The sequence below is a fragment of the Schistocerca cancellata genome, chromosome 5, assembly GCF_023864275.1.
Source record: "Schistocerca cancellata isolate TAMUIC-IGC-003103 chromosome 5, iqSchCanc2.1, whole genome shotgun sequence".
Taxonomy (NCBI): Eukaryota; Metazoa; Arthropoda; class Insecta; order Orthoptera; family Acrididae; genus Schistocerca; species Schistocerca cancellata.
Window position 1 is genome coordinate 382,753,811 of NC_064630.1, and position 27,791 is coordinate 382,781,601.

At 38.9% G+C, this 27,791-nt stretch overlaps 1 protein-coding gene across 2 annotated transcripts in view; it reads right to left on the minus strand.

Annotated features, from left to right (window-relative positions):
* The window catches only part of LOC126188964 (phosphatidylserine synthase 2-like), a 243,146-nt gene that overhangs the window by 31,597 nt on the left and 183,758 nt on the right, over positions 1-27,791 (minus strand). Inside the window, exon 9 of one of the 2 annotated variants that reach the window (XR_007537887.1) lies at positions 22,977-23,060. The exons of the other annotated variant lie outside the window; for it this stretch is intronic. The gene's annotated coding sequence lies outside the window, so the exon portion shown is untranslated. The remainder of the gene's footprint in view (positions 1-22,976; positions 23,061-27,791) is intronic. 2 annotated transcript variants of the gene reach the window in all.

Consider the following 27,791-nt stretch of genomic DNA (forward strand, 5'->3'; position numbering starts at 1 on the left):
CTTCAAAGACATGAAAGAAAATCAATTTTGCATCAAATTGTTACTGACAATGAAAAATGGATTTGTTTTAAGAATCCTAAACGGGATAAATCATGGGTTAATCTGGGACAACCATCAACATCGACTGCAAAACCAGATCGATTTGGCAAGAAGACAATGCTCTGTGTTTGGTGGGATCAGAAAGGTGTGGTGTATCATGAGCTTCTAAAACCCAGTGAAACTGTTAACACTAATCACTACAGACAACAAATGATCAATTTGAACTATATATTGATCGAAAAAAGACCAGAATGGGCCAGAAGACATGGCAAAGTATTTTTCTTTACACGACACTGCACATGCAGACAAAGCAGGATACAATCAAAACACTTGGCTGGGAGCTGCTACCCCACCCGCTATATTCACCAGACTTGGTCCCTTCCGACTACTATTTGTTTTCAACAATGGGACACACATTGGCTGAGGAACACTTTGATACCTACGAAGAAGTCAAAAATTGGGTGTCCGATTGGTTTGCTTCAAAAGACGAACATTTGTATTGGCGTGGCGTCCACAAATTGCCAGAAAGGTGGTCAAAATGTATAGAAAGCAATGGTCAGTACTTTGAATAAAATGTTTTTACTTTTCAATTCAAAATTAGTGTTTCATCTTCACAAAAAAACTCTCATTTCATACCGGTACACCTCGTAAATGAGAAGCCACCTGGAAGAAATTTGCAAAGAGCACAATTTAATCATTCCGCACTTGCTATATTGTTGTTGTTGTTGTCGCCAGTCCTGAGACTGGTTTGATGCAGCTCTCCAAGCTACTCTATCCTGTGCAAGCTTCTTCATCTCCCAGTACTTACTGCAACCTACATCCTTCTGAATCTGCTTAGTATATTCATCTCTTGGTCCCCCTCTATGATTTTTACCCTCCATGCTGTCCTCCAATGCTAAATTTGTTATCCCTTGATGCCTCAGAACATGTCCTACCAACTGGTCCCTTCTTCTTGTCAAGTTGTGCCACAAAGTCCTCTTCTCCCAAATTCTATTCACTACCTCCTCATTAGTTATGTGATCTACCCATCTAATCTTCAGCATTCTTCTGTAGCACCACATTTCAAAAGCTTCTATTCTCTTCCTGTCCAAACTACTTATCGTCCATGTTTCACTTCCATACATGGCTACACTCCATACAAATACTTTCAGAAATGACTTCCTGACACTTAAATCTATACTCGATGTTAACAAATTTCTCTTCTTCAGAAATGCTTTCCTTGCCAGTGCCAGTCTACATTTTATATCCTCTCTACTTCGACCATCATCAGTTATTTTGCTCCCCAAATAGCAAAACTCCTTTACTACTTTAAGTGTCTCATTTCCTAATCTAATTCCCTCAGCATCACCCGACTTAATTCGACTACATTCCATTGTCCTTGTTTTGCTTTTGTTGATGTTCATCTTATATCCTCCTTTCAAGACACTGTCCATTCCGTTCAACTGCTCTTCCAAGTCCTTTGGTGTCTCTGACAGAATTACAATGTCATCGGCGAACCTCAAAGTTTTTATCTCTTCTCCATGAATTTTAACTCCTACTCAAAATTTTCTTTTGTTTCCTTTACTGCTTGCTCAATATACAGATTGAATAACATCGGGACAGGATACAACCCTGTCTCACTCCCTTCCCAACCGCTGCTTCCCTTTCATGCCCCTCGACTCTTATACTGCTATCTGGTTTCTGTTTATATAGTAAATAGCCTTTCACTCCCTGTATTTTACCCCTGCCACCTTTAGAATTTGAAAGAGATTATTCTAGTTAACATTGTCAAAAGCTTTCTCTAAGTCTACAAATGCTAGAAATGTAGGTTTGCCTTTCCTTAATCTATTTTCTAAGATGAGTCGTAGGGTCAGTATTGCCTCACGTGTTCCAACATTTCTGCGGAATCCAAACTGATCTTCGCCGAGGTCGGCTTCTACCAGTTTTCCCATTCGCCTGTAAAGAATTCACGTTAGTATTTTGTAGCTGTGACTTATTAAACTGATTGTTCGGTAATTTTCACATCTGTCAACACCTGCTTTCTTTGGGATTGGAATTATTATATTCTTCTTGAAGTCCGAGGGTACTTCGCCTGTCTCATACATCTTGCACACCAGATGGTAGAGTTTTGCAGGACTGGCTCTCCCAAGGCTGTCAGTAGTTCCAATGGAATGTTGTCTATTCCCGGGGCCTTGTTTCGACTCAGGTATTCCAGTGCTCTGTCAAACTCTTCATGCAGTATTGTATCTCCAATTTCATCTTCATCTACATCCTCTTCCATTTCCTACCCTTGTATAGACCCTCTATATACTCCTTCCACCTTTCTGCTTTCCCTTCTTTGCTTAGAACTGGGTTTCCATCTGAGCTCTTGATATTCATACAAGTTGCTCTCTTTTCTCCAAAGGTCTCTTTAATTTTCCTGTAGGCAGTATATATCTTACCCCTAGTGAGGTAAGCCTCTACATCCTTACATTTGTCCTCTAGCCATCCCTGCTTAGCCATTTTGCACTTCCTGTCGATCTCATTTTTGAGAAGTTTGTATTCCTTTTTGCCTGCTTCATTTACTGTGTTTTTATATTTTCTCCATTCATCAATTAAATTCAATATCTCTTCTGTTACCCAAGGATTTCTACTAGCCCTCGTCTTTTTACCTACTTGATCCTCTGCTGCCTTCACTACTTCATCCTTCAGAGCTACCCATTCTTCTTCTACTGTATTTCTTTCCCCCATTCCTGTCAATTGTTCCCTTATGCTCTCCCTGAAACTCTGTACAACCTCTGGTTCTTTCAGCTTATCCAGGTCCCATCTCTTTAAATTCCCACCTTTTTGTAGTTTCTTCAGTTTTAATCTACAGTTAATAACCAAATATTGTGGTCAGATTCCACATCTGCCTCTGGAGGTAAAATAGTCCCACATTCGGATCTCCGGGCGGGGACTACTCAAGAGGACATCGTTATCAGGAGAAAGAAAACTGGCGTTCTACGGATCGGAGCGTGGAATGTTAGATCCCTTAATCATGCAGGTACGGTTAGAAAATTTAAAAAGGGGAATGGATAGGTTGAAGTTAGATGTAGTGGGAATCAGTGAAGTTCGGTGGCAGGAGGAACAAGACTTTTGGTAAGGTGAATTCAGGGTTATAAATACACTTGCTATAGAAATTATGAAAGAAGTACATATTAATGGAAGAGACCTGGAGAAACCAAAAGGTTTCAGATGGATAATGTGGAAATAGGGGCAGATGTGTCCTTTGACCATTATTTATGGGTCATGATTTACTGATTAAAACTGAAGATATTCCAGCTTCGATGTAGTACCTGCAGTGTGCCGACTAGCATTCGGCAGATGCTTACTACCTTTGAGACTGCACTGTTAGCCTGTCACTGTACCAGGGATGCAAGCTATCTGCTGCTATCCCCCCCCCCCCCTCCCCCCTTCTATGGGTGAGTGGATACTGGTGTCCACGGCCTTCCTTTGGTGGAGTGGTCATGATGTGACTCTGAAACATCAACATTGTCCTGTGCAGAACTGTTGGAGGTTTAGTGGAGCATATCAATGAGTGTGCCCTAAAGAAGTCAACAAGCTGTTGGGCAACACTGCCAGATGAGTAATGCATGCTGCCAGTTGGTCTACCTACCCTGCATGATGCTGCTCTGGTTGCATTAGCTACTGTTACCTTACCAACGGCCTCAAGGGACTGCAAACGTAGATGCTTCAGCACATTTCAGTTCTATGTGCTGCAATTCAATTGTAAAACCAAAACTAATAAATGTCTACATGGCTAATGATGTCTCATTAGTGCCCAGGGCACCTGACACACTCTCACCGCTGTGCTCCATGCTACATAACCCTGCATCTGTAAGGGCCACAGCCTACTGACCCTTACAATATTGTGGAAATGGAAGAGGAATTGGGCTATGATACTGCAAGAAGAATTTGACAGGCCACTGAAGGACGTAAGTCATAACAAGGCCCCACAAGTAGCTGACATTCTCTCAGACTTATTGAGACCTTGGGACAACATACATCAACAGACCTCTTCTACCTAGTAAACAAGATATATGAGACAAGTGAAATATCCTCAGACACATAGGAAATGTAATAAGTCCTGACCCAAAGAAGACAGGTGCTAAACAAAGCACGAATATTACTGAACTATCAGCTTAGTAAGTCATGGTTGCAAAATACTGACAATAATTATTTATAGAATACTGGAAAAACTGATAACCTACAAGTTATCTTCGAAGATACGTTGACAACAGATGAACCTATGTTTACACAGTTTGCAGTTTTTGTGGAAGTTTTTGAGAATGTTGACTGGAATACACTCTCTAAAAATCTGAATACAGCAGGGATAAAATACACATCTATTACAAATGCTTCATTCACTTTCAAAGATCTATATGTTCCAAAGTATTACATGTACAATACATTTGATGTATGAATAGAACCATAAACTCATAAAATTTGGATTCTGCACTCTACAAATGTTGTGTGAGTATGCCTCTGTTCACACGACATATAGTTCGTTCCATACCTTATGTAGCAACAACCTGTTACTGGTCACCACAGCAGCATTGATATGCATTCTCTGAGCTGTTCCAGTGTTCTTGGCAGTGGGGTACGCAAACATGCTCTTTAATGTACCCTCAAGGAAAAAATTGGTGACCTGGGATACCAAGGGAACAGAGAAACATCGTTCCCACCTCTACGCCCAGTCCAGTGAAGCAGAAGTTAGTCGTTTAGGTAGCAACTATCATTGCTCCAACGAGGGAGTGCCTCATCTCATTGGAAGATGAAATTCTCAGAATCAGTAATCAGTTGTGGAGACAGTCACAGCTGCAACTTATCAAGGTACGAGGTACCCATCATGATCTTCTCATAAAAGAGAAATGGCCCATACAACTTTGTCTATGACAGTGCACAGAAACCATTAACCTTCAGCAAATATCATTTGTCCGTCCCAATTTAATGAGGATTTTCAGTGACCCATATTCTAATTGTGGTGATTAACCTTTCCGGAGAAAATAAAGGTTGCTTCATCATTCAATGTCTACTTGTGGGCAAAATCATTGTCTTTTTCCGTCTGCATTTAAAACTTCCCCTAATCCTCTGTTGCATCTGCACACTTGGTTGACTGGTACTTTTCTGTTTACAGAGACAACCAATGTTCCTAAATTGTCACTACCAATACAAAATGGCATTTCTTTTCCTTAATGCTTTCTGAATGCATGCTGCACTGTCATAACAGATAATCATGTTGCATATTCCAAAACAAACAAACTCTTTTATTGCTTTGTCACCATTTTGTCAGTGCACTACACTCATAACACAGTTGGTGGACACAATGCAAACTTGGTGATTTTGCCATTCTATTCATGCAGCAATCACATTTGCATATATAATACTTTGGAAAATGTAGAAATTTGAAAATGAATGAATCATTCATAATAGCCTTGTGCGAGAAGCAAAAGGTTATCTACAACTTTTGTATGAACTAAAATGTAATTGTACGGGTCGAAAGACATAAAAGGGAAGCACTAATCGACAGTGGAACCAGACAGGGAAGCCTTGATGTTATTCAATCTGCACAGTTGCAAGGTGTGAAGTAAACTAAGGAGACATTTGAATGGGAATTAAAGTTCTTGGAGAAGAAATAAAAACTTTGAGTTCTGCCAAATTACATTGTAATTATGACAGAGACAGTAAAGAACTTAGATCAGAATGAGTAGTGACTTGATAAGAGATTGTAAGATGAATATCAACAATAGTAAATTGAGGGTAATGGAATACAGTCCAGTAAGTCAGCTAATAATGAGGGACTCAGATTAGGAAATGAGACACAAATAGTAGTAGAGAGTTTTAATATCTGAGCAGCAAAACAGCTGATGATAGCTGAAACAGCGGCCAAAATAACAAAGCATTTGACAGTTGAGTGTGGGAGTTAGCAATGTTAGTTCACGATTGTCTAAGCACACAATACAGCAGCAGCAGTAACAACAACTGGGAATTTCCATTCTGGATACATTCAAATTCCACACACTAATAGGCTGCGCAAGCTAGAAACAGTTTTGATCACTTTTCTGTACATTTCACAACTCTTAAGACAATGTGTCATGTAAAATAAACAGACCTCGCAAATAAAAAACAAAAACAAATCACAACTGTTACATCACTGAACACACGTGTCGTCTGCAACTGGCTGTGGCATCTGGTACCTGAGGCAGCATGGTGATATGACAAAAATGAACAGAAGGTGTGACCAAGCTCATCCTCTAATTAGTAGTTGTTATGCTAAATGTTGTGTAAACAACTATCAGTGTCATTTTATTATTATAATTATGGAATGTATGGCAGTATTAATTGTAGAGCTGCATGACAAATAATAATGTATTTGCAAACAGTACTCTGTATTCACAGAAACAGCTAGGTATTTTATTTGAAAATAAAAAATGTAACCCAATCATTGCTAAATTACCAACAGGAGATAAACAGCAGCTATTTAATATAACTAAGGAAGCAGCATCTTTGTTTCTACATTACTTTATTGCATTTAGCTCGCATAAACATATGATATATATCATTAATCAGTGTAGTACACATACTTCTTGATGTGTTCTGTCTTATATAACCCTTCTCAGTTTGAAACAAATAACCAATACAAGGACCTGTCCAAAACGAGGTGAAGCATGCTGGTGTTGAGGTTTTCAATTCACGCCCAAATTATATCAAATGTACAAGAAATAATAGACCTTTATTTAGAATTAATTTAAAGAAGTACTTGCCTGACACCCCATTTCACATCATGGAAGAATTCTTTAACAGTAGTAAATAAAACACTTTACATTAAGCTTTTGTATTACACACAGAATTAAAAATTTCTGTTGCTTGTCTGTGACAACATGAATTTTAATCTAAGGTGGGAAAAAGGAGTACTGCAGAATGCACACTGTCTGTAAACTTATTCCATATACTGACTCATTCCACATCCATGTAACATGGCCATGTGTACGGTTCTATGAAACCAATGGGAACTAGAGGGCGTGATGGATGGATGTTCTGTGGCAAGATAAGCCAAAGTACTTGTCAAATCCATTCTCCTATTGTAGACCAGTACAAAAACCTCGTATTGGAGCACAAAAAAGGCAAATATGTTCCTGATTAAAAGACTAACTGTAAAGTGAGGTACCAGCTATCTCGTTATATCTTTCTCAGCATATTTAAAAATTTTCCTGAAAATTTTAGCATGTCAACATATTCATGCTCTTTTTAACATACAACACACCTCTCACTTCTGCAAGCTGCCCTAACTGTATGTAAATCAGTACAGCCACTAGCCCATTGCCGTAAGACTTTCATGCCCATCCACTCTTAATTGCTCATTTTCAATCATTCGGACCAACTCATTGTCACTGTCTCTTTGTGGCTTTCAAACTGTCACTGTCTCCTGTCACAGCCACAGTCACCTTTGTTCCGTCCTACTAGTACAGTCTCCTCTCACTGTCACTGTCTCCCTCCTGTCCTTTGTTACTGTTACTATCTCATTCATTCATTCCCATTGCTTCTCTCTCTCTCTTCCTTGTTGTCATTGCCATAGTCTCTGCCTCTCATTATCACTGGCTCCCACCCACTTCCATTTTCTCCCTTTCTTTATTCTCCCTCCCACTGGCACTGTCTCCTTCATTCTTTTCCTAGCAATGTTACACTGTCTACTATGTTCCACTGCCACTGTGTACCTCTCTTTCTCTCACAGTACCATTGTCTCCTTCACTCTTTCTAAATCATAACCCCTGCCTACTCTCTACCAGCATATATTACTTCTCTGCCTCTTTCCCACTGCTACTGTCTCCTTTTTAATTCAGGTTGGTCTACTCCAATTTGGCTAGAATATGAAAGGCAGTGATGGATTTTTATTTTACATTTGAGTGACTCATTGGTGTTAAATTAATCAAAATGTCGCAATCCAGTCACAGTAATGTTGTCGATCAACAAACTGTTATTAATGAACAGCAAGAAGAGATTCGGCAGTTAAAAGCAGAAATAAGTGAGCGTAACATTCCGAGAGACTTGTCAAATGATAGTTCATGCAGTACAAGTACTACTACAATAAAGAATTTTTCATTATTGCCATCAGTACCAGTGTTTAGTGGGAAACCCGAAGATGATGTGAAAGTGTTTTTTTGTAAACTTGAAGGTGCCGCCCTGTTAGGATTATGACCAGATTCCGATAAGCTAGTGGCTGCCAAATTAAGAATTCAGGGAGCAGCGCAAGATTTCATTAGTGCAGAGGCTACTTGCGTGAAAACAGAAGATTGCAATGAGTTTAGAATGATTGTTGTTCAGAGATTTAAACGTAAAAACACGATCAGATTTGACAGAGAGCAACTTCAAAGTTTGCGAATGCGATGAGACAAATGTATCGAACAATTTGCCGACAGAATTCAAAACATTAACGCTCAAAAGTATGAGTTAGTAGAAGATGAAAACGAAAATCGAATTCAGTTGTTCGAAGCCAACCAGAGAGCCTTGGACACATTCATTCATGGCTTGCACGGAGAGGAAATAAGAAAAGCTGTTAGATTGGTGCGATGTAAAATGTTTCAGGAAGCAGTAGAATCAGCTGTTGGTTTCGTTGAAGCACTAAGACGACTGAATGAGATGCAGAAACAAGAGCGTAGAGTTTTCAACACAACAGTACAATGCTACAGATGCAATAAGTTGGGTCACAAGTGTAAGGATAGTAAAGAGAATCGAATCTGCTATCATTGTGGGATGCAGGGTCATGTTTTGAGAGATTGTTGCAACAAGAAGAAAGGTAATGCAAACAACAGACAATCTGCCAGATCTTTAATCGAGTACAGGGACGTACGGGCCACCACTCCATCCGCCCCTTGCCAGAGACAGTGATTCCTGTTAGTTCCAGCAAAAATCAGATCGAAAATGACTTCGTGATAGGTGCTGTATAATGCGGGAGAAACATCAAGCTAATTATTGACACAGGAGCACAGACCTCATTAATGTGGTGTTGCATAGATAAATGGGACAAACTGAAACTGCCGCAATTAAAAGTGCGAGGGTTAAATGGAGGAAAGCTACGTAACTATGGAGAAGTTGACGTAAAATTTATTCTTGGCCAAGGTCAAGATGAATACACATCAAGGGTTCAAGTAGTTTCAAATAACGAAACACGTTATGACAGTGTATTTGGATTTGACTTCTTGTCTGCTAAAGAGGCAGAGATATTTGTCGCAGACAGAAAGATCAGTCTAGGCCGTAGTAACTACAACCTAGGAAATCGTTCTTCAGATCATACTCAAAGGAGCAGCAATACTGACGTCGTGGGAATGGACCGCCCAAACGATGCATCACTTCAAACCGTGCGAGTTGATATTGAAATTGATCAGCCTCAGCAAATTCCCACGGGAGCAGGAAAGACAATCTATGTTGAAGTTAAGTCACTCCAAAGGAAGGAAGAAACTTTGTTATTAATTGAGTGATCTGAGAAAAGTGAGTTATTGGATACAATGCATTGTTATGTTGCTAGAAGTGTAGGTGTCGCTACAATGGTGAGACAGAATGTCGCAAAAGTCCCGGTTACAATAATGAATATGAGCAACGAGGATGTTGTTTTGCCATGAGGAATGAAAGTTGCTGAAATGTCGAGAGTAAGTAAAAATGACGTAATACAGATTCCAGATGAGGTAACAAATGCGGCAGTTATAAACAAAGATTTTGGTAACAGTACCACAAAATTGAAACAAGGAGATGAAGTTAATAATGAACTGAAGTGCAAGATTTGGGAAAAGATAGAACATTTGACAGTTGATGAACAGACGATTTTAGTGCCTGTTTTGCTGGAGTATGCAGATTTATTCCAAGAACGTGCAAATTTACCTGTCACTCATTTAGTTCAGCATCGTATTCATACAGGGAATGCTGCCCCAATCACACAGAAACCTTACCGAATACCATTTAGTCAAAGAGAGTTAGTAGAAGACATGGTTAGAGAACAATTAGAAGCCAGAATTATAAAACCAAGAGATCCTTCAGACCCACCGTGGTGTTCGCCTGTTGTCAGGAGAACCACAGTTCCATTTTTGTGTTGATTACCGATCTTTGAATGCTGTGACCACACCCGACATTTACCCCTTACCAAATATAGTGGAAACCTTGGATTACTTGGGCAGATGTTGAATTTTTTCAGTATGTGGTTTAACAATTGGTTATCACCAGTTAACAGTGCATCCAGATGATCAAGCAAAAACTTCATTTGTAACAGCAACAGGAGTATACAAATATCTTCGTATGCCGTTTGGACTTCGTAATGCTCCAGCTACATTTCAATGCCAGATGGATTCAGTTTTACGACGGCTCATCCCAACAAAATCACTTGTTTACCTTAATGATGTAATAATTTTTGGTGAAAACATGAAGCAGCATACTGAGAGACTACAAGCTGTTTTTGAGCATATAAGAAGTGCAAACCTGTCTTTATCAATAGACAAATGTCATTTTGCACAAAGTAAAGTTAACTACTTTGGTCATGTTATAACCAGTGAAGGTGTTCAACCTGATCCAAAATTAATAGAAGATGTAAAGAATTTTCCTGAACCACAGAATTTGAAAGAACTACAATCATTCTTGGGATTGTCAAATTCCTATAGAAGGTTCATAACCAGTTATGCGAATATAGCACATCCAATCAATGACACAGCTACTGAAGAAAGGAGCCACATTTAATTGATCAACAGAATGCAAAAAGGCAATGGAAGAGCCAATTTTGCCATAGGTGCAATCTTGTCTCAAGAAGTTGATGGTCATGAACATCCAACCTCATTTGCTTCCAGACAATTAAAGCAGAATGTAATTATACTACAACTGAGAAGGAGCTTTGTGCTTTGGTTTTTTGTATAACACATAACAGATGTTTCTTAACAGGAAGAGAATTTACAGTTATTACAGATCATGCCACACTTAAACGGTTATTGAGCTTAAAGGACCCAAGTTCCAGATTAACAAGATGGGCATTAAGACTGAGTGAGTACCAATTTTAAGGTTATTCACCCACCTGGTAAACAACATGTGAATGCTGATGCAATTAGTTGAAAAGTCAATTTTTGTGTTACAATAAGTCGAGAAGAAGAGTTAAAGCAGCTCAAGAGGAAGATCCACAATGCTAATTATGGAAAAATGATAAACATTTTGTCGAAATAGATGGATCATTGTACTAAATCACTAGTAAAGGAGACCACCTAGTTATCCCAGAAAGCATGAAAGAGTAAATCATGAGAGAGCAACACGATTCTTTATTACCAGGACATTGCGGTAAAAAAGCAACAAACATTACAATAGCTCAAATGTTTTGGTGGCCGAGTCACAAAACTGACGTTTTCGAGTTTGTTTCACAATGTGATTCCTGCAACAGACGGAACAATGTAGGAAAAAGTAGAGTGCCACTGCAAGAACTGCCAGAAACAAGTGAACCATTTGCACGAGTAGGACTAGTAGTCGTAGGACAGTTGCCTAAGACTAAAGATGGAAACAAATACATATTGACAATGTTGGATCATTTCTCTAGATATCTTCTCATGAAACCAATACCTGATCAGAGCACCGAGACTATAGCTTAAGTTTTTGTAAAAGAATGGATTCTGAAGTTTGGATCACCATTAAGTATAATTAGAGATCAAGGAACGAATTTTATGGATGAATTACTTAAACAGACTTGTAAGCTCATGCAAATAACTCGGTTAAGGGCTACACCAGCACACCCTGAAGGAAATTGAAGAGTTGAGCGAGTCCACAGAACAATTATTAAAATGGTTAGCCATTATGTGAGAGCAAACATGACAATTGGGATGTCTGTTTACCGTACTTGGTAAGTTGTTACAATGCCAAAATGCACAGCTCAACTGGCCTAAGTCCATATGAGATTGTCTATGGAAGAAGAATGCATTCACCCTTGGACTTTGCACGATTGACTGCTGGAATCAGCAATGAACACGTAAGGGATCTAGCACGCAAGCTAAAGGAAGCATGGAGGGGAGTGAAACAGCGGAATCATCAATCCTTTCTTCAGCAAGCAAGACAACACGACCGCCCAGTAGCAGTGTCACAGTATCGAGTTGGAGATCTTGTGTATCTGAGCAATGTGGTGTTAAAGAAGAGTCAAGTCAAAAATTTTAAGAAGTTTTGGAAAGGACCATATCCAATACTGGAGACGTTGTCGCCAGTCACTCTTAATCTCCAACTGCTCTTTCGTTCGATTGTCGTTCATGTCAATCGTGTAAAGCCATTTATGGGTAGATTTCCAGTAGTATCGCAAGACAATGAGGACCGACCGAGAGGCAGACCTGCTGTTCTCAAACCCAGGAAGCAAGAATCGAGAGGTCGCAGTCTGGACTTTGAGGCCGAGACATTGTCACGTTCCAAGCGATCCTGTTCCAGATACCCCTACAATCTGCGTATACGTGTGTAGTGTGTGAGTGCAATGCATGTGTTTATTTCAGCCATGTGCTTATGTGAATGTGTTGTGAAGATTTGGTATTGAAGCTTTTGCAAAAGTGCACAAGTGAAAGTAAACCTTTTATTCCACAGGTTACCCCAAGAAACTCATTATTTCCTGTTCATTGTTAACTCTAGTATTTAGAACTAATTAACCATGTTCATTTTTATTCTAATACTTGCTACGATAGTGTATTCTACTAATGCTGTAGTAATAGTACCACAGAGTACAGGTGTTTTGTTTGAACCATGATCAGACATGGTAGTTTCAACAAGTAATACAAAACTTGTTCTCAAGTACAATCCAGCAACAGTTCAATTCTGTAAAGAAGCAAATTGACCTAATTCGTTCTGTTAAGGATAATATACAATTTTGGAAATGGGTACATCTTGATATAATAACTAGATCACAGCCAAAATACAGGTAGAGTCTACATTTGCTAATTATGAACAAGAGATTTACTGTTTTTTAAAGCTTCTGCCACATAAAACTTTAATCAGGCATAAATGAGCCTGGTTTGATTTTGGAGGGAGTATCCTTTGTACTGTATTTAGGACTTTAACTAGTCGAGATCTACTGGAAGTTAAAGGCAAAATATTAGCTCTTGAACAACAGTCCAGTACAGATTCAACTAACCTCTCTAATGAAATTATCGTATTAAAGAATATGCAAAGAAACATTACTAACCACACAGTTTTCATTGAACAGATTGTATAGCAATTTATCTCACATTTCCACGTACTTCGTAATGAAATGAACACAAATATCCAAGAACTATTCCAAGGATTAAATGCTGGGAGTGCACGCTTAGATTTAAACACTCTTTTGTTAAGGATTACTGATTTTTTATCAAATGCTAGAATTGATGCCCTTAACTTAAGAACTGCCTTAGAAAGTAGTTCAAATGATTGTCTGAGCAGCATACTACTACACCCAGAACAATTTTTACAGATCCTACTATTAATTGAACGAAAGCTAGATGCAACATATACTATGATTTACCCTGATAACTCTTACAATTTATACGCTTACTATAAGTTAACCACCACACACTCCTTAATGATTGAAGACGAATTAACTGTTATTGTTTCTATTCCCATTGCTAGATCAAAGCATAATTTTGAAATGTATAAGATTTATACTTAGCCTGTGAAATGGAGACAGGCAGGTATTCATGTAAAGTATGTACTGAATGATTATCTACTGATAAGCAAGGATCGAAGATATTTTGTGTCCATAAATGAAAATGATTTGCATATGTGTAAACATAGTCATAAGTTAATTTGCCCTGAATTGGAAGTATTCTTAGACAGTAGAGTGTACAGCTGTGAGAAAGAATTGTTTATGAATCATCCCCCACAAATGATTGCCCTAGAATTTTAACACATCTTTATCATCCATTTCTCAAACAATGTTCTGAAGGTATAATTTTCTCATTTAACTCCACCCTTGATGTCACATTTACATGTAAAAACTGTGATACACCTGAGCTACCCTTTACACTAAAATTGAACAATAGTGGATTAATCTTGAATTCCACACATTGTGATTTATCATGCGAACTATTTGATATGCCTAGTGTGTTGCCAACTATATTTCATGCAACTGGACATTTGCCATTAACTAGAATGTTATCTGTTTATTACAATGATTCATATATATTAACATATGGAAAGCATTCCTTATCAAGTTTTTCTGAAGACAATAATTTGATTAAGGACATCCCTGAAAATGTAATCTGTTCAAATAATGAGTTAAATTTCATTGAAGCAGCAAATAGAATTAAGTCCTTCGATTCCTCCAGTAATGTTAATGCCTACTTGATTGTCAGTATTGTGTTTTTATTGCTTTTATTAATTTGTCTTTTGTCAACAGCATTTGTTATGTTGAAATTGTCATCTTGAAGGCATGCTTCTCTGTACTGAACGTTACTGTGTCTGCAAATGAAATACATGTTGCAATGCCTTCTGATGCCACAAATGGCAAACTAGATTCATAATGCCCAGGAGGTCATTTTGGGCCACCTGTGGTTGCTCTTTTTCTCTGGAGAGAGTGATGTAAGGGTCTACGGATTGCGCGCAGACGTACGGTGCGTTAACACGCACTCACCAGCTGACCTGTCTGGAATGATGACAAGTTGCTTGGTCAGTAGATGCACGTCCGGCTGCACTGCGATGGGGAGTACCGACTGGCCGCCATCCGCAGCGGGCAGTATTAACTAGCGCGGCCTTGGGTGCGAATATGTCTCTTTTCTTAGCTCACCATGGAGCCTTTCAATACGACCATAATTAGCCTGTGTTAGGATGTCAGACACAGTGATGATGGGTGCGTGTAGCGTGCATGTTTTATATTCCGCCTTTGTTAATAAAATTGTTTAAACTTACTTCTCGTGTTCACGTATTGCCGTACCTCAAGGACCCACTGCTTACAAATCCTGATCGTGTAATCATCATCCGGCACAACAAACAGACTAACCCCCTTATACATGTTATCAACAAAAATCCCTACGTCATGTGAAAGTACATTGAATTTTCTACAAGAGACATCTGTAACATTCTATATTCTCAAACGAGGGGAGGTAACAAAACAGCAATTATGAAAAATGCCATTGTGCTGTCTCCCATTGGTGCTATAATTTCTGTGTATTATGCTTTAAAGAGGTTGAGAGGTGATTTTAAATATATTGAGGAGAAGTATTTAAAATTTTGTATTTGTTGGGATCCACAGCCTCCAGATGCTTAATAAATGTAAACATGCTCTGTAATAGGCTGTAATGTGATGTTTATTTAATCGTGTAATTAGCTGATTTTGACTAAGCGTCTTGTTAAGTACATTTTTAATATATGTATTTCATGTCATTTCAAATCAATCTTAATTACAAATAACAAGCAGTAATATTCCATCATTTTAAAAAAGGATCCATACTACAGTGACACCTTTTAAGATCGTATTCTGAACTTCACCCAACTTTGTATCATGTTGCACATAGAACGAAGTATAGAATATGATCTTAAAAGGCATCACTGTAGTATGGATCCTTTTGTAAAATGATGGAATATGGGTCTCTTGTTACTTGTAATCAAGAATGATTTGAAAATGACATGAAATACAGACGACACAAATGTGTTTGACAATAATGCTCAGTCGAAATCAACTAGTCGTACAATTAAATAAACATTGCATTATAGCCTACTATGGACCATGTTTAGATTTATCGAGGGGAAGTATGTTTGACAAAAACATTAACAAATTATATCTGTGACATATTAGGTACATAACACTGAACAGAAATATGAATATGAAATCAGTATGTTGTAATGTACATATGTCATGAAAGAGTGAATGTCAGGTCCAGGATTGAGTCATCACTTTGGGTAGGTTCTCCATCTGGGAAAGAAAGAAACCATTTAGTGACAGAATATAGATGCAAAGGCATAAGTGAACTATCACATGAAGAAATGCCTGCACTGATATCAAGCAGCAGATCTTTTACTTGTCTCTGTTTGGCTGCTGGTGACCCAGGCAATGTTTCTTGGGCACCAGAACGTCCAGGTGAAGGGCCTTATGAAATGGACGGTCTATACAAATTCTCAGGAGCTGCAGAAGATCCAGGCTGAACAGTGAGTTGTTGCTGTCCTTCAACTGGAAAAATAGCAACTGAATGATACAGAAAAATGGTTAAGATGCATAATGCTGAAAAATATTGCAACAATTAACCCCTTCTGCACCTCAACTGCTGCAGACAGTGGTACTGCAAGGGCTTGTCCAAGTTGTCTTCATCTCCCATATCAAAATTGATGTTGATGTTGGAACAAGAACTTTCACATTGCTGGCACTGCTTCGGTGGACCAGTCCTGACTGCCTACATCCACATCAACCTTATTTTTAGGATATAAGCTGAAGAAGCATCTGGGGAGGTGGGAGTTTCAATGCGGTGATAAAAGCCAATCCATTTGTTGTCAGTTTCCACCCCTCATTACTCTGGATCCAAGTAGTACAGTATATGTGACTGACAAGGACTGTTTGTTGCATAGATTTGTATGGTTGAGTGGGTATACTTTCAAACAAATTTATGACTCAGATATCCATTATGTACGAAGCAAGTACAATCAAAGTGTGACAGTTGTGTTTTATGGGACAGACAAAAGCAGTTCACAGAGATACAATTAAGCAGCACCATGACAGCAGCAATTTCATATATAACATTGTGAATAACAATGATAGACTAACCATCAAGCTGATGACAAAAGACAATAAAAGTGGGATCCTGTCCAAGCTCCAAGCAGGCAGCTAATGATACGGACACACCAAATGCTCACCTTCTGGTCATAATGATAAGTCTCCAACACCCCCCTCCCCTCCCTTTTCCCCTGTATATTTCCTCATCGCCAGGTGAAGTACAGACCCTCAGCTCCTCTACAATCTGGGAAGTACAGCAGGGAAAAGTGCTGCTAACCACACACACTTCTTCCACACAATGAGTGGTTGTAGCTCTGTGTCTGTGTTATTCAACAAAGTCAATGTTTAATTTCTCAAGAAACTTTCCAAAAATCTGGATCTTGAGTCATACATTACTAAATTCCCTGCTCCTTCAGACCATCTAAAGGAAATAATAACTTCTAGCAAGAAATTTTTGACTGCCCTTTATGGTGGCAACTGTAACGTGGGCAGTTTTTGCCAAAACTGTCAACTAACATACTTCAGAGGTTGGTATACAAATTTCCTGGATTAAGTAATCATTCAACACACTGCTCTGTAATTGCAGACACAGATTAACATTCCCAGTGGCTGTTTTTGCATCACTTCTGCCTTACTTATGTAGTTGGTGGTGCTTCCGAAGACTGGAAAGCTCATAAGACAGATGCACGAGAAAAAGAATCTCTGTCACGAGAAGAAATTTGCTGCTACTAAACTGTAACACTTTGGTCAATGGCCAGTCAGCAGGTAGTGAGTCCAACGTTATCACAGCCCTACATATTCTCCAGAAGGGTTGGAGGAGATCATATTACTCTATCAAAGGAAACACTGAATTTTCTGCCCAAGCCCTTTAAGCCATGTAAGAGACCTCTAAGCAGGTGTGCTTCTCTATGGGCATCTTATAATGTTCAATGTGCCTTGGAGTAGCATCCTGTTTAAACTTTTATAATACAGCTTCCTGATTGTCTCACACTGTCATTTTGGCAGTGCCTACATTTTTTTGCTGTGCTTACATGCAGAGTTTCTCATTTGTACATTTCAGAATCCCAGCATGGGGTGGGAGAAATCTCCTGGCTCTAGTGGCTCACCTACGAGCAATTATACTGTATGATGTGATTGAAGAGAGTAGGAGATTGTTTAATGCTATTTCGTATTTTTCATTTGCCGAAACTCAGAATCTCTATGACACTTCTGGTTTGGTTGTTGTAGAATAAGCACTTTGCTTTAGGCCTTCCTTCAGTGATGAACTTGTTTTAGGCTTCTGTAAAGTTCATTTCTGCTCAAGCTCTTGTAGAGTATAAACACCCCAGGTTGGCACAGGAACATGTTGGAGGAAATTAGTCTTACAACCATTGGAAAGATTAAGTATTAAGTGCAAAAGAAGGGCTGAAATAACGTACTCCAGCCACCACTGCTGCCAGCTTCTTTTATCATGCACTGCCTGACTGTTAAGATGGCACATCATCATGACCACTGAAGCAGTAAGAAATTAATCAAACTTCCTGCCGTCAGGAGCTGAGCTTGTGATCTTAAGGTCACACATCCAGCTTGTGGCTTTCAATGCGCATTATAGGCAACCTGATGGTGTTTGTTCCTATCTTCCTATTTACTCTCTACATCTAATTAACAACTTACACAGTCAGTGACTGTGCCTGTGAAATACTAACATAACAGTGTTTCACACTCCCTACCCACCTGTGCCACGGTGATTCTTTAAGTTTTATTCACTTGTCCAATTATTAACGGTTCTTTCTAAGATGTCACTGGGAAACTTTCATGTCCAAAGTCAATAAACATACTTGTTAAAGTGTCCATTTGTTTCCATTCATAGCTAGAAGATCCCTCCTCCCATTAGTATATCTATGAGAGTCATATCCACTTGTTTCATGCTTATTTTACACACTCGTATTAATACTGTATTCATTTAAATAAGATGTTTCCATTGTGCAACAGTAACCCTGTTTTCAATTAATCTGCACAATCATTTCGTTGGGCACCAAATCTACTTTTGTGCATCCTAGGGGTCTGCTTTGACCACAACCAACACCTCACATAACCACCCAACCACAACACTCAACAAGCTGAGGTATAAGCAATACGTGACATCAGCCTACAAGCCCTCGTCAAACACAGCTGCTACACCCCCACTGTACCTGGAGCCCAACAACACACCTTCAGAGTTTTCCACCAGGTGCAGCAGTGTATCAGAAACTACTTCGATCCAGAGCAGTGCAGGTGAAAGTTGACAAAAAATAGGTTGGATCCCACAGCAACACTGAAACCCGGGGTCCCCTACAGGATCTTTCAACTTAAATCTTGCAACTGCAAGAGACAGATTGCCAAGGTCATTGTGGGTGTAAGTGAGCAGGACTGTTCTGCATGAAGCTGTGCCAGCAATGTGAAGATTAATGTTCCAACATCGATGACAATTTTGATACAGAAGACGAAGACGGCCTGGATGAGCCCCTTGCAACAACATTGTGTGAAGAAGTCGAGGTGCAGAAGGTATTAATTCATGTAATACTTCACAGCATTATACATCTTTCCTACTCACTTTTTCTCCATCACAACATTAATCATTCTAATACAATTTTTTCAACTGACGAACAGCAACCATTCATTGTCCTGCCTGGATCTTCCACAGCCCCTGATGCTCTCCCTGAACCATCCTTTGTCCAAATGGAGACGAGTAAAAGAATTGTGCATGGCATTAGTATACGTATTTCTTCACACACTGATAGTTAACTTACCTGTGTTTTGTATCCATAATCTGCCAGTAGATGTCCTCTTTGTTTTGCAGATCGAGACACTGTTCAAAATGATGATGCAATCCTGGGCTCATATCTCTAATTTTACGTCCCATGTAAATCAGTACATACATATTTGATATTAATTTTTCTGTTCAGTACCATGTATCTAATTAGTTGAAATATAATTTTTAATGTTTCATCAAACATACTTTCTCTCAACTCATTCAAAACAACCTCTTTTAAACATAATACATCAAAAGTGTATCATCGATGACAGACAGAGAAGTGAGAGAGTTCATTTGGCTGTACTACACACAAGGCATTTTTCATAATTTCCGCTTTGTTTCCTCCTCCCTCTAGAGAAAAGTGAATGTTACGGGCCTCTCTTGTAGGAAATTTAATATAATTTCACATGGTGGAAGAGTAGTTGTTGGTGACAGGAAAATTTTTATAGTTGTATGGGATGAGAGTGGCTACTTTTCAGTGCACCCTAGTGCCAATATAACTTAGCAGTAAATCAAACCTGACAACTGGATTTAGTAGAAAATTTTGTCTTCTTTAATGTCATACAGAGTGGTCATCTCCAAAATATACATAGTTTTTTTGAGATATAAGCTGACTTCCTCTTAGGCAGAAAACATGAAATTCAGATTTAGCACCCCAAAAAACATATAGAACCACTGATAAAATAACTTCTGCAATTTTGTTACAAAAAAGCTTGTTTCAAACAACAATTAACTGAAACTTCCTGGCAGATTAAAACTGTGTGCCCGACCGAGACTCGAACTCGGGACCTTTGCCTTTCGCGGGCAAGTGCTCTACCATCTGAGCTACCGAAGCACGACTCACGCCCAGTCCTCACAGCTTTACTTCTACCAGTATCTCGTCTCCTACCTTCCAAACTTTACAAAAGCTCTCCTGCGAACCTTGCCAGATGGTAGAGCACTTGCCCGCGAAAGGCAAAGGTCCCGAGTTCGAGTCTCGGTCGGGCACACAGTTTTAATCTGCCAGGAAGTTTCATATCAGCGCACACTCCGCTGCAGAGTGAAAATCTCATTCTGGAAACATCCCCCAGGCTGTGGCTAAGCCATGTCTCCGCAATATCCTTTCTTTCAGGAGTGCTAGTTCTGCAAGGTTCGCAGGAGAGCTTCTGTAAAGTTTGGAAGGTAGGAGACGAGATACTGGCAGAAGTAAAGCTGTGAGCACCGGGCGTGAGTCGTGCTTCGGTAGCTCAGATGGTAGAGCACTTGTCCGCGAAAGGCAAAGGTCCCGAGTTCGAGTCTCGGTCGGGCACACAGTTTTAATCTACCAGGAAGTTTCATATCAGCGCACACTCCGCTGCAGAGTGAAAATCTCATTCTGGAAACAATTAACTGGACTAAAAACAAAGACACTACATTCCACATTCACTCATCACAGTCACAATAAAAGAGTTACACTTGAGAGGCTTTCAGATGTGTGAGTTTGAAATGAGGAAGTCACAGTTTGGCTAAAAATGCTTTTGCCATGGGACTTTACATAAGCATGTAATTACAGAACAATTACATTATTTACCAGTAGTAGTTGATACTTGAAACAGCTGATTTGTTTCTCAGAAACTAAGTTGTGAAACAAAGTTTTAATAATTCACTAGCTGCATGCAATTTTCCATGTAAAACTTCTCCATCACGTAAAAAATTAGAAGTAATATAACGATCATCCTGGAGGAAAAAGGGGCCCACTTTGCAAATTTATCAGTTTATTTACTGACTTTTTGACATATACCCATGTAGGACCAAATGTTAGGTCTTACCACATGAAAATGTCAAACAGTAAATTTCATAATCACCTGAAAAGAACAGATTGTGACATAGTCAAGCATAACTTAAAACAATGAAAAACTCAATCTCCTGGAATAACAGATTCCTTCTTTCAGAACTAGAGAGAACCATAATAATGGAAAAATGGGCTGCTAACATCGCTTTTCCAACACCATCTGCTAGACTGAAATAAAAGCAGATGATCAAGCTGTAAATACAAAGATAATGAAGAGGAGAAGGTTTTGTATTTTAAAATTTCCCCTCTTAAGTTGCACTTGTTATCTCATGGGAGTCAACTATCCATTTTTAGGACCTATCAGTTGATCTCTCTTTGTTCCCCAGCTAGTTTACCATTCTTCACACAAATTTAAGTTTCTTTTGATGATTAAATTGAATTTCTAAGTATATGTGATTAACAGAGATAAAATTGACTGGTGGCTTACAATATATCATTACCAGAAAAGCTTTGTTCTCAAGAGTGTGGGATCATAACAACTTGGCTGAGTCATCTTCACCTGTATATTGATTGTGTATCATATATACTGTCTTTTCCACTGTTCATGCTCCACACGAACTCCTGTCTGATTGGTAGGTTTTGCTGAATTCCATTCCCCGCTCATCCCCTACTGTTCTATGGCTCTATTTGAAGAGACCTTTGCATCTTTTCATTCCTTCTTTCTTCTCTCTAGTTCAGAGGAAAGGAATCAGTAATCCTGAATTTGCAAGATACATGGCTAAGGCATACTTTGAAATGTGCATACCAATATCACCATCCATTTTTACCCTTTGACTTCTACGATACACGAGTTTTTATTGTCTTTGTGATCATCTTATATAAATTAAATAGCTATCTTTGGAAAAACTCTTAAAAGTTAGACATCTAGATTACTGTTCCACATGAATAACATTTAACATGAAACTTCCTGGCAGATTAAAACTGTGTGCCCGACCGAGACTCGAACTCGGGACCTTTGCCTTTCGCGGGCAAGTACTCTACCAACTGAGCTACCGAAGCACGACTCACGCCCGGTACTCACAGCTTTACTTCTGCCAGTATCTCGTCTCCTACCTTCCAAACTTTACAGAAGCTCTCCTGCGAACCTTGCAGAACTAGCACTCCTGAAAGAAAAGATATAGTGGAGACATGGCTTAGCCACATCCCCCAGGCTGTGGCTAAGCCATGTCTCCGCTATATCCTTTCTTTCAGGAGTGCTAGTTCTGCAAGGTTCGCAGGAGAGCTTCTGTAAAGTTTGGAAGGTAGGAGACGAGATACTGGCAGAAGTAAAGCTGTGAGTACCGGGTGTGAGTCGTGCTTCGGTAGCTCAGTTGGTAGAGCACTTGCCCGCGAAAGGCAAAGGTCCCGAGTTCGAGTCTCGGTCGGGCACACAGTTTTAATCTGCCAGGAAGTTTCATATCAGCGCACACTCCGCTGCAGAGTGAAAATCTCATTCTGGAAACATTTAACATATTTCTTCGCAACTATAACCTCTGATCCAATAAACTCTGAGTTTACACATTTGCAATCAATAAACCAATTTTATTTTTCATATTCGACATAATTATGTGGTTGGTTTCTACTCAAATTTTTAACAAGTGCATATTACATCAGATACATTTCATTCCATAGGAATATCTGAATGGTTTCTCAAAGAAGTAGAATGTTATGTTACACAGATTTATTGTCATCAAGTTACAAACCATGTAACTTACCCCAGGTTGTCAATTTCTGTGCAACGGGTCGATTTTAAACCTGCAGGTGGATGGGATGGCTTCATGTGAGATCAGAGTGGTTTCCTGTTTAAAGAGGCAGCCTCATATTGGTACTGCTTGTATTTATTTAGAACAAGAGATAATTCAACACCAAAGCTTCACACTGTGAAAAGTTGCGAAATTGAAAAACAGAATCACTGATGAATTAATGAGTGAAAGAATGAATAAAATCTGCAGGTGATTATACATCCTAGACACAGGACCATGACCAAAGCATTTCAGCATGCAGAAGATAACATGCTTGGCTGGTACTGGCACGTTCATACTGATACTGCAGTTGAAAATAAACCAACCATACCAGTAAAGTTAGGATCTAGACAGAAGCATATAAGTGAATTAAGGTTCTATTGAGAGCAATACCCCACTGAATTATCTTAAAGAGAGAGAAAGCATAGAATGAAAGATGACATGCACAAGGCAAAAGGAATGCTGAAAATACGGAGGCTACTTGTAGAATAAATGCAGATAATATCAACAAGGTATCCTTTGCTGTTGCTCTGCTGGCAACCAGCACCTACACCATATACCACTCTGTTCACAGATTTTCTCACCTCTTAAGAACTGCTATTTCCTTTTTTTTCGACCATGATATGGCTGTTATGTTGATTAAAAAACAGTAAAACTATACTGCCTGGCAAAAAAAGCATCCAAAAGCGGAGGAGGAAACTAAATAAAACTTCACAGGTTGAGAGGTATGTGATGTTATTTCAGCGGTTATGAAATCAAATCAGGTTTGCAAAGAACTTGGCAGTAAGAGCTCATATATTAGTATGACGTTACACAGCCTCTGGCCTTGATGCTTGCACTGATTCAGATGAGAAGGGTGTCATAAAGCCATTACATGTTGTTCTGAGGCACACACCTATTTTACACCCCAGATGTTGGCATTAGGATGGAGATGATGTCCACGCTGGTCCCAAACAAGATCTATCAGGAAAGATCTGGATATCTTGCTGGTGACGTTAGTATCTCAACATCATGCAGGTCATAGAGACATGTGCACTGTGTGGATGGGCATTGCCTGTTGAAAAATGGCATGATACTGTTACATGAGAGGTAATACATGAGGATGCAGGATGTTCACATCTTAGCATTATGCTGTAATAGTTCTCTAGTCACTACTAGCCATGACGTGAAGTCATATCCGATGGCTTCCCACACCATGACACCAGGAGTAAAACTGCTGTGCTTCTCCAAAACATTGGAAGAATAGGATTTCTCCTCAGATTGCCGCCTTGCTCACCAATGATGTCCCCTACAGTAAATCAGAATCATGATTCATGATGAACACAATGCAATGCCAATCATCGGCAATCCATGCTTCCTGGTCACAGCACTGCTCCAAATACAGTATTGACAGCAGCCTACACATGGGACACTAATTCCCTAGTTTGGTTGCTGTTAGTCTCTGACCAATGGTGCATATGAGAATGCAGATGCAAAGGGGTGAGAATGCGCTTGCTGCACAACACAGCAATACTCCATTATGCATTCAAACATTGGACCACTGTCACATCCGAATGCCCACAAATCTGGATATTGCACAATTTGACCAGCTGAGTTTAAGGAGATCCACAATGAGGCCTCTTTGAAACTCTGGCAGGTGCTGATAAACCTGTATCATATGGTTATGTAGCATCTCTGTATTCCCTCACAGTAACCACTCAACATGACACTGTTCTTGTCCCTTATACACCCTACCAGGTCTGATAACAACACTAAACATGAACAACACTAAAACACTCATTTCCCTGACATCTGACCATGTCTTCTCTGTGCTTCACTTTTTTTGTCAGGCAGTGTTTTAAAAATTAAAATTCTTTGACATACTTGTTTTAGCTCAGAATACTAGGTATTTGTTTTGAAATAATTCAGATTGTTCTGCTTTTTCCTCCTCCAGTAGACTTTTCAAAATATCTCTTTTAGTTTAACCACCTAGTATTACAAGACAGAGTTATTTTTTGAAAAAAGAACTATTCTACCATAATTTAATATCCTTCTACATATTGCTATTAATGCAACTACCAGTTTGCTCACTGTTGCTGTACAAATTATATTATTTCCATGAACATACTTTTGCTATAATCTCAAAAGTTATTTCTTGTTCAAAATTCTTATGATTATTTTTGTCATGCCTCAATCAGTCAAGTTCCCTTTTGAGAAATGAGTGTATAGGTGGACCTTCATGTCCAATGGGAGTCAAAAAACTAAAATCTAAACATACACAGGTGAATGAATTTCTTGTCACCCATGCAGGGAAAAAACTGCAAATTCAAAGGCTTCCTTTCATTTGCTGATAGCACATTCTCCTACTGTACAGTCTTAATTCCTTCTACTGGTACCTTAGAGTGATCAGTGAATCCTAAAGTGTAAGTTTACCAGTACTGGTGTTATTGAACCACTTAGAATTGTGTATTAATTTTAACAACACTGGGAGAAAAAAAAAGAAGAAAAGAAAAACATGCTATTGCATTTCTACCCATTTATATGAGCTTCTAAATTCATTTCATCTGCTTTCACATCACTTGTCTGTCATTACAACACTGTTCGTGATACGATAATTCTAATGAATTTTTACGTTCCTTGTCTGATTATATTTCATGCTCTGTGACCAGTTATGTCGTCAGTGAACAGGGAAGTTTTGCTAAAGAAGGGATCATGCATGTCGTTATGTATGGTAAAACTGGAAAAGTGATTTAAAAGTCTAACGAAATATAAATCAAATCAAATAATACAAATCACTATGCTTTTAAATACTGAAATTCAAAAGTGTAAAAACAATAAATTTATACTCTTTCCACCACATTGGCTTTATCTTAATTTTAGTTTTCTTTAACGGGTTTCTATCCCCAAGTCCTAGTTACTGGGGGGTTCACTATATCCTGTTGGCTGAAATCACTGACTTTATGCTTCTACTCTGTAAATCCTTAGTTAATATACACATACCAAATATCTATTTTCCATGTGTGTGTTCATTACTTTATCTACTTTACTGCTGCATTAAATATACAGGGAGGTCCATCTGAAGTTTCAGATGAGATTATCTCGAAATCTATACATTGGGTAAAAAGTGGGTAAGACAAGTTCATAAGTTCAAAGGGGACATCAAATGATACTGCATGTGACCCCCACCCCCACCCCGATTGGGTGGGGCACTGGGCAACTTTTAAATCTTAAATGGAAACCCCTATTTATAATTGCAGATTCGGTTTCTCCATAAAAAAGTAATCAAGTTTTGCCTGAAATATTTTTTTAAACCATTGACAGATGGCACTGAAATCGAGAAAAATTAAAATTGGGGATGAACTCTGATTTATTTAGACTGATCCGAGAAGGATGCATCAAATCGATACAAAATGTGCACCAATTCTTTCATTACATCAAATTAAGCTATTTTTTTACAAAATGTATCCTACCCGACACAGTTTTTGATGGAGGGACTTGTAATGATATTAAAATCTTGTTAGGGAACTCTTCACAATTGCATTACTCACCTGACTGTGGCACTACCATGGCCAAACTGCAAACTATGGCTCAGTATAAAGGTCGGTGCAATGCGATCAGACGTCACCTCACTTTCAGATTGTGAACCATAAACAATCAGCTGACGAAAGTAAATTATTCTTTAGCAAAACATGGCTCACTATCCTCCTACAGAGATTGTTGATAAGATGTTAATTTTAGGTGAATGCCATAACAATTACGCTGCAGCTGCGCAATTGTATGCAGATCGTTTCCCAAACAGACGACATCCAAGTAAAAACATTTGAAATTACGTTCAACGAGCTCAAAATGGATACATGCACTGTCAATCTCGTCATCACGAATACAATGAAAATGACGCTTGTACTCTAACTGTTCTCGCCTGTGTTCAACCGGGTCCCGAAATTAGTAGTCATGCGATTCAGAGACAAACTGGAATACCGAAATCAACTGTTTTGAGTATTTTGAAGGCACATAAATATCTTGTGTATCATATCACACTGACACATGCATTAACACCGAAAGATATGCAAATACACGTGCATTTCTGCCAATGGGCCTTTGAAACGATAACAGGTGACAATGATTTTTTTTAGATACGTTATGTTCACAGATGAAGCCACATTCAAAAACAATGGCGAATTAAATTGTCATGATTGTCACTATTGGTCCCCTGTCAATCCACACTGGCACAGACCCATTGACAATCAACACAAAATGTCATTAATGGTCTGGTATGGAATTTTAAATGGTTACTTGATAGGACCGTATTTTTTTGACTGAAATGTGACTGGGGAATCTTATTTACAACTTCTCCGCGATGATTTGTTGGAGCTAATGGAAGATTTTAATTTAGAAACTAGGCAACGAATGTGGTTCCAACAGGACAGAGCAGCTCCCCATTATGCTAAAAATGTGCAGAATGTTTTAAATTTATGGTACCCTGGTCGATGGATAGGACGTGGCAGACCAATTCAGCAGCCTCCACATTCACCTGACCTAACATCTCCTGATTTTTTTCTTGTAGGGTTATTTAAAAAATATTGTTTATGAAAGACAGTCCACAACCTGAAACGATATCGAGCCATACCACAGGATGTGCTGCTCAAAACTGTGGACAACTTTCGCAGACGATTGACTTTATGCATTGAAGCAAGTGGGGATAATTTTGAACAATTTCTTTGTGGCTAATTTCATTAATTAAGCACCCCAAATTGTGAGAGACAAAGAGACACACACTAATGCAGCACCCCAACACGTGAGAGGCAAGGG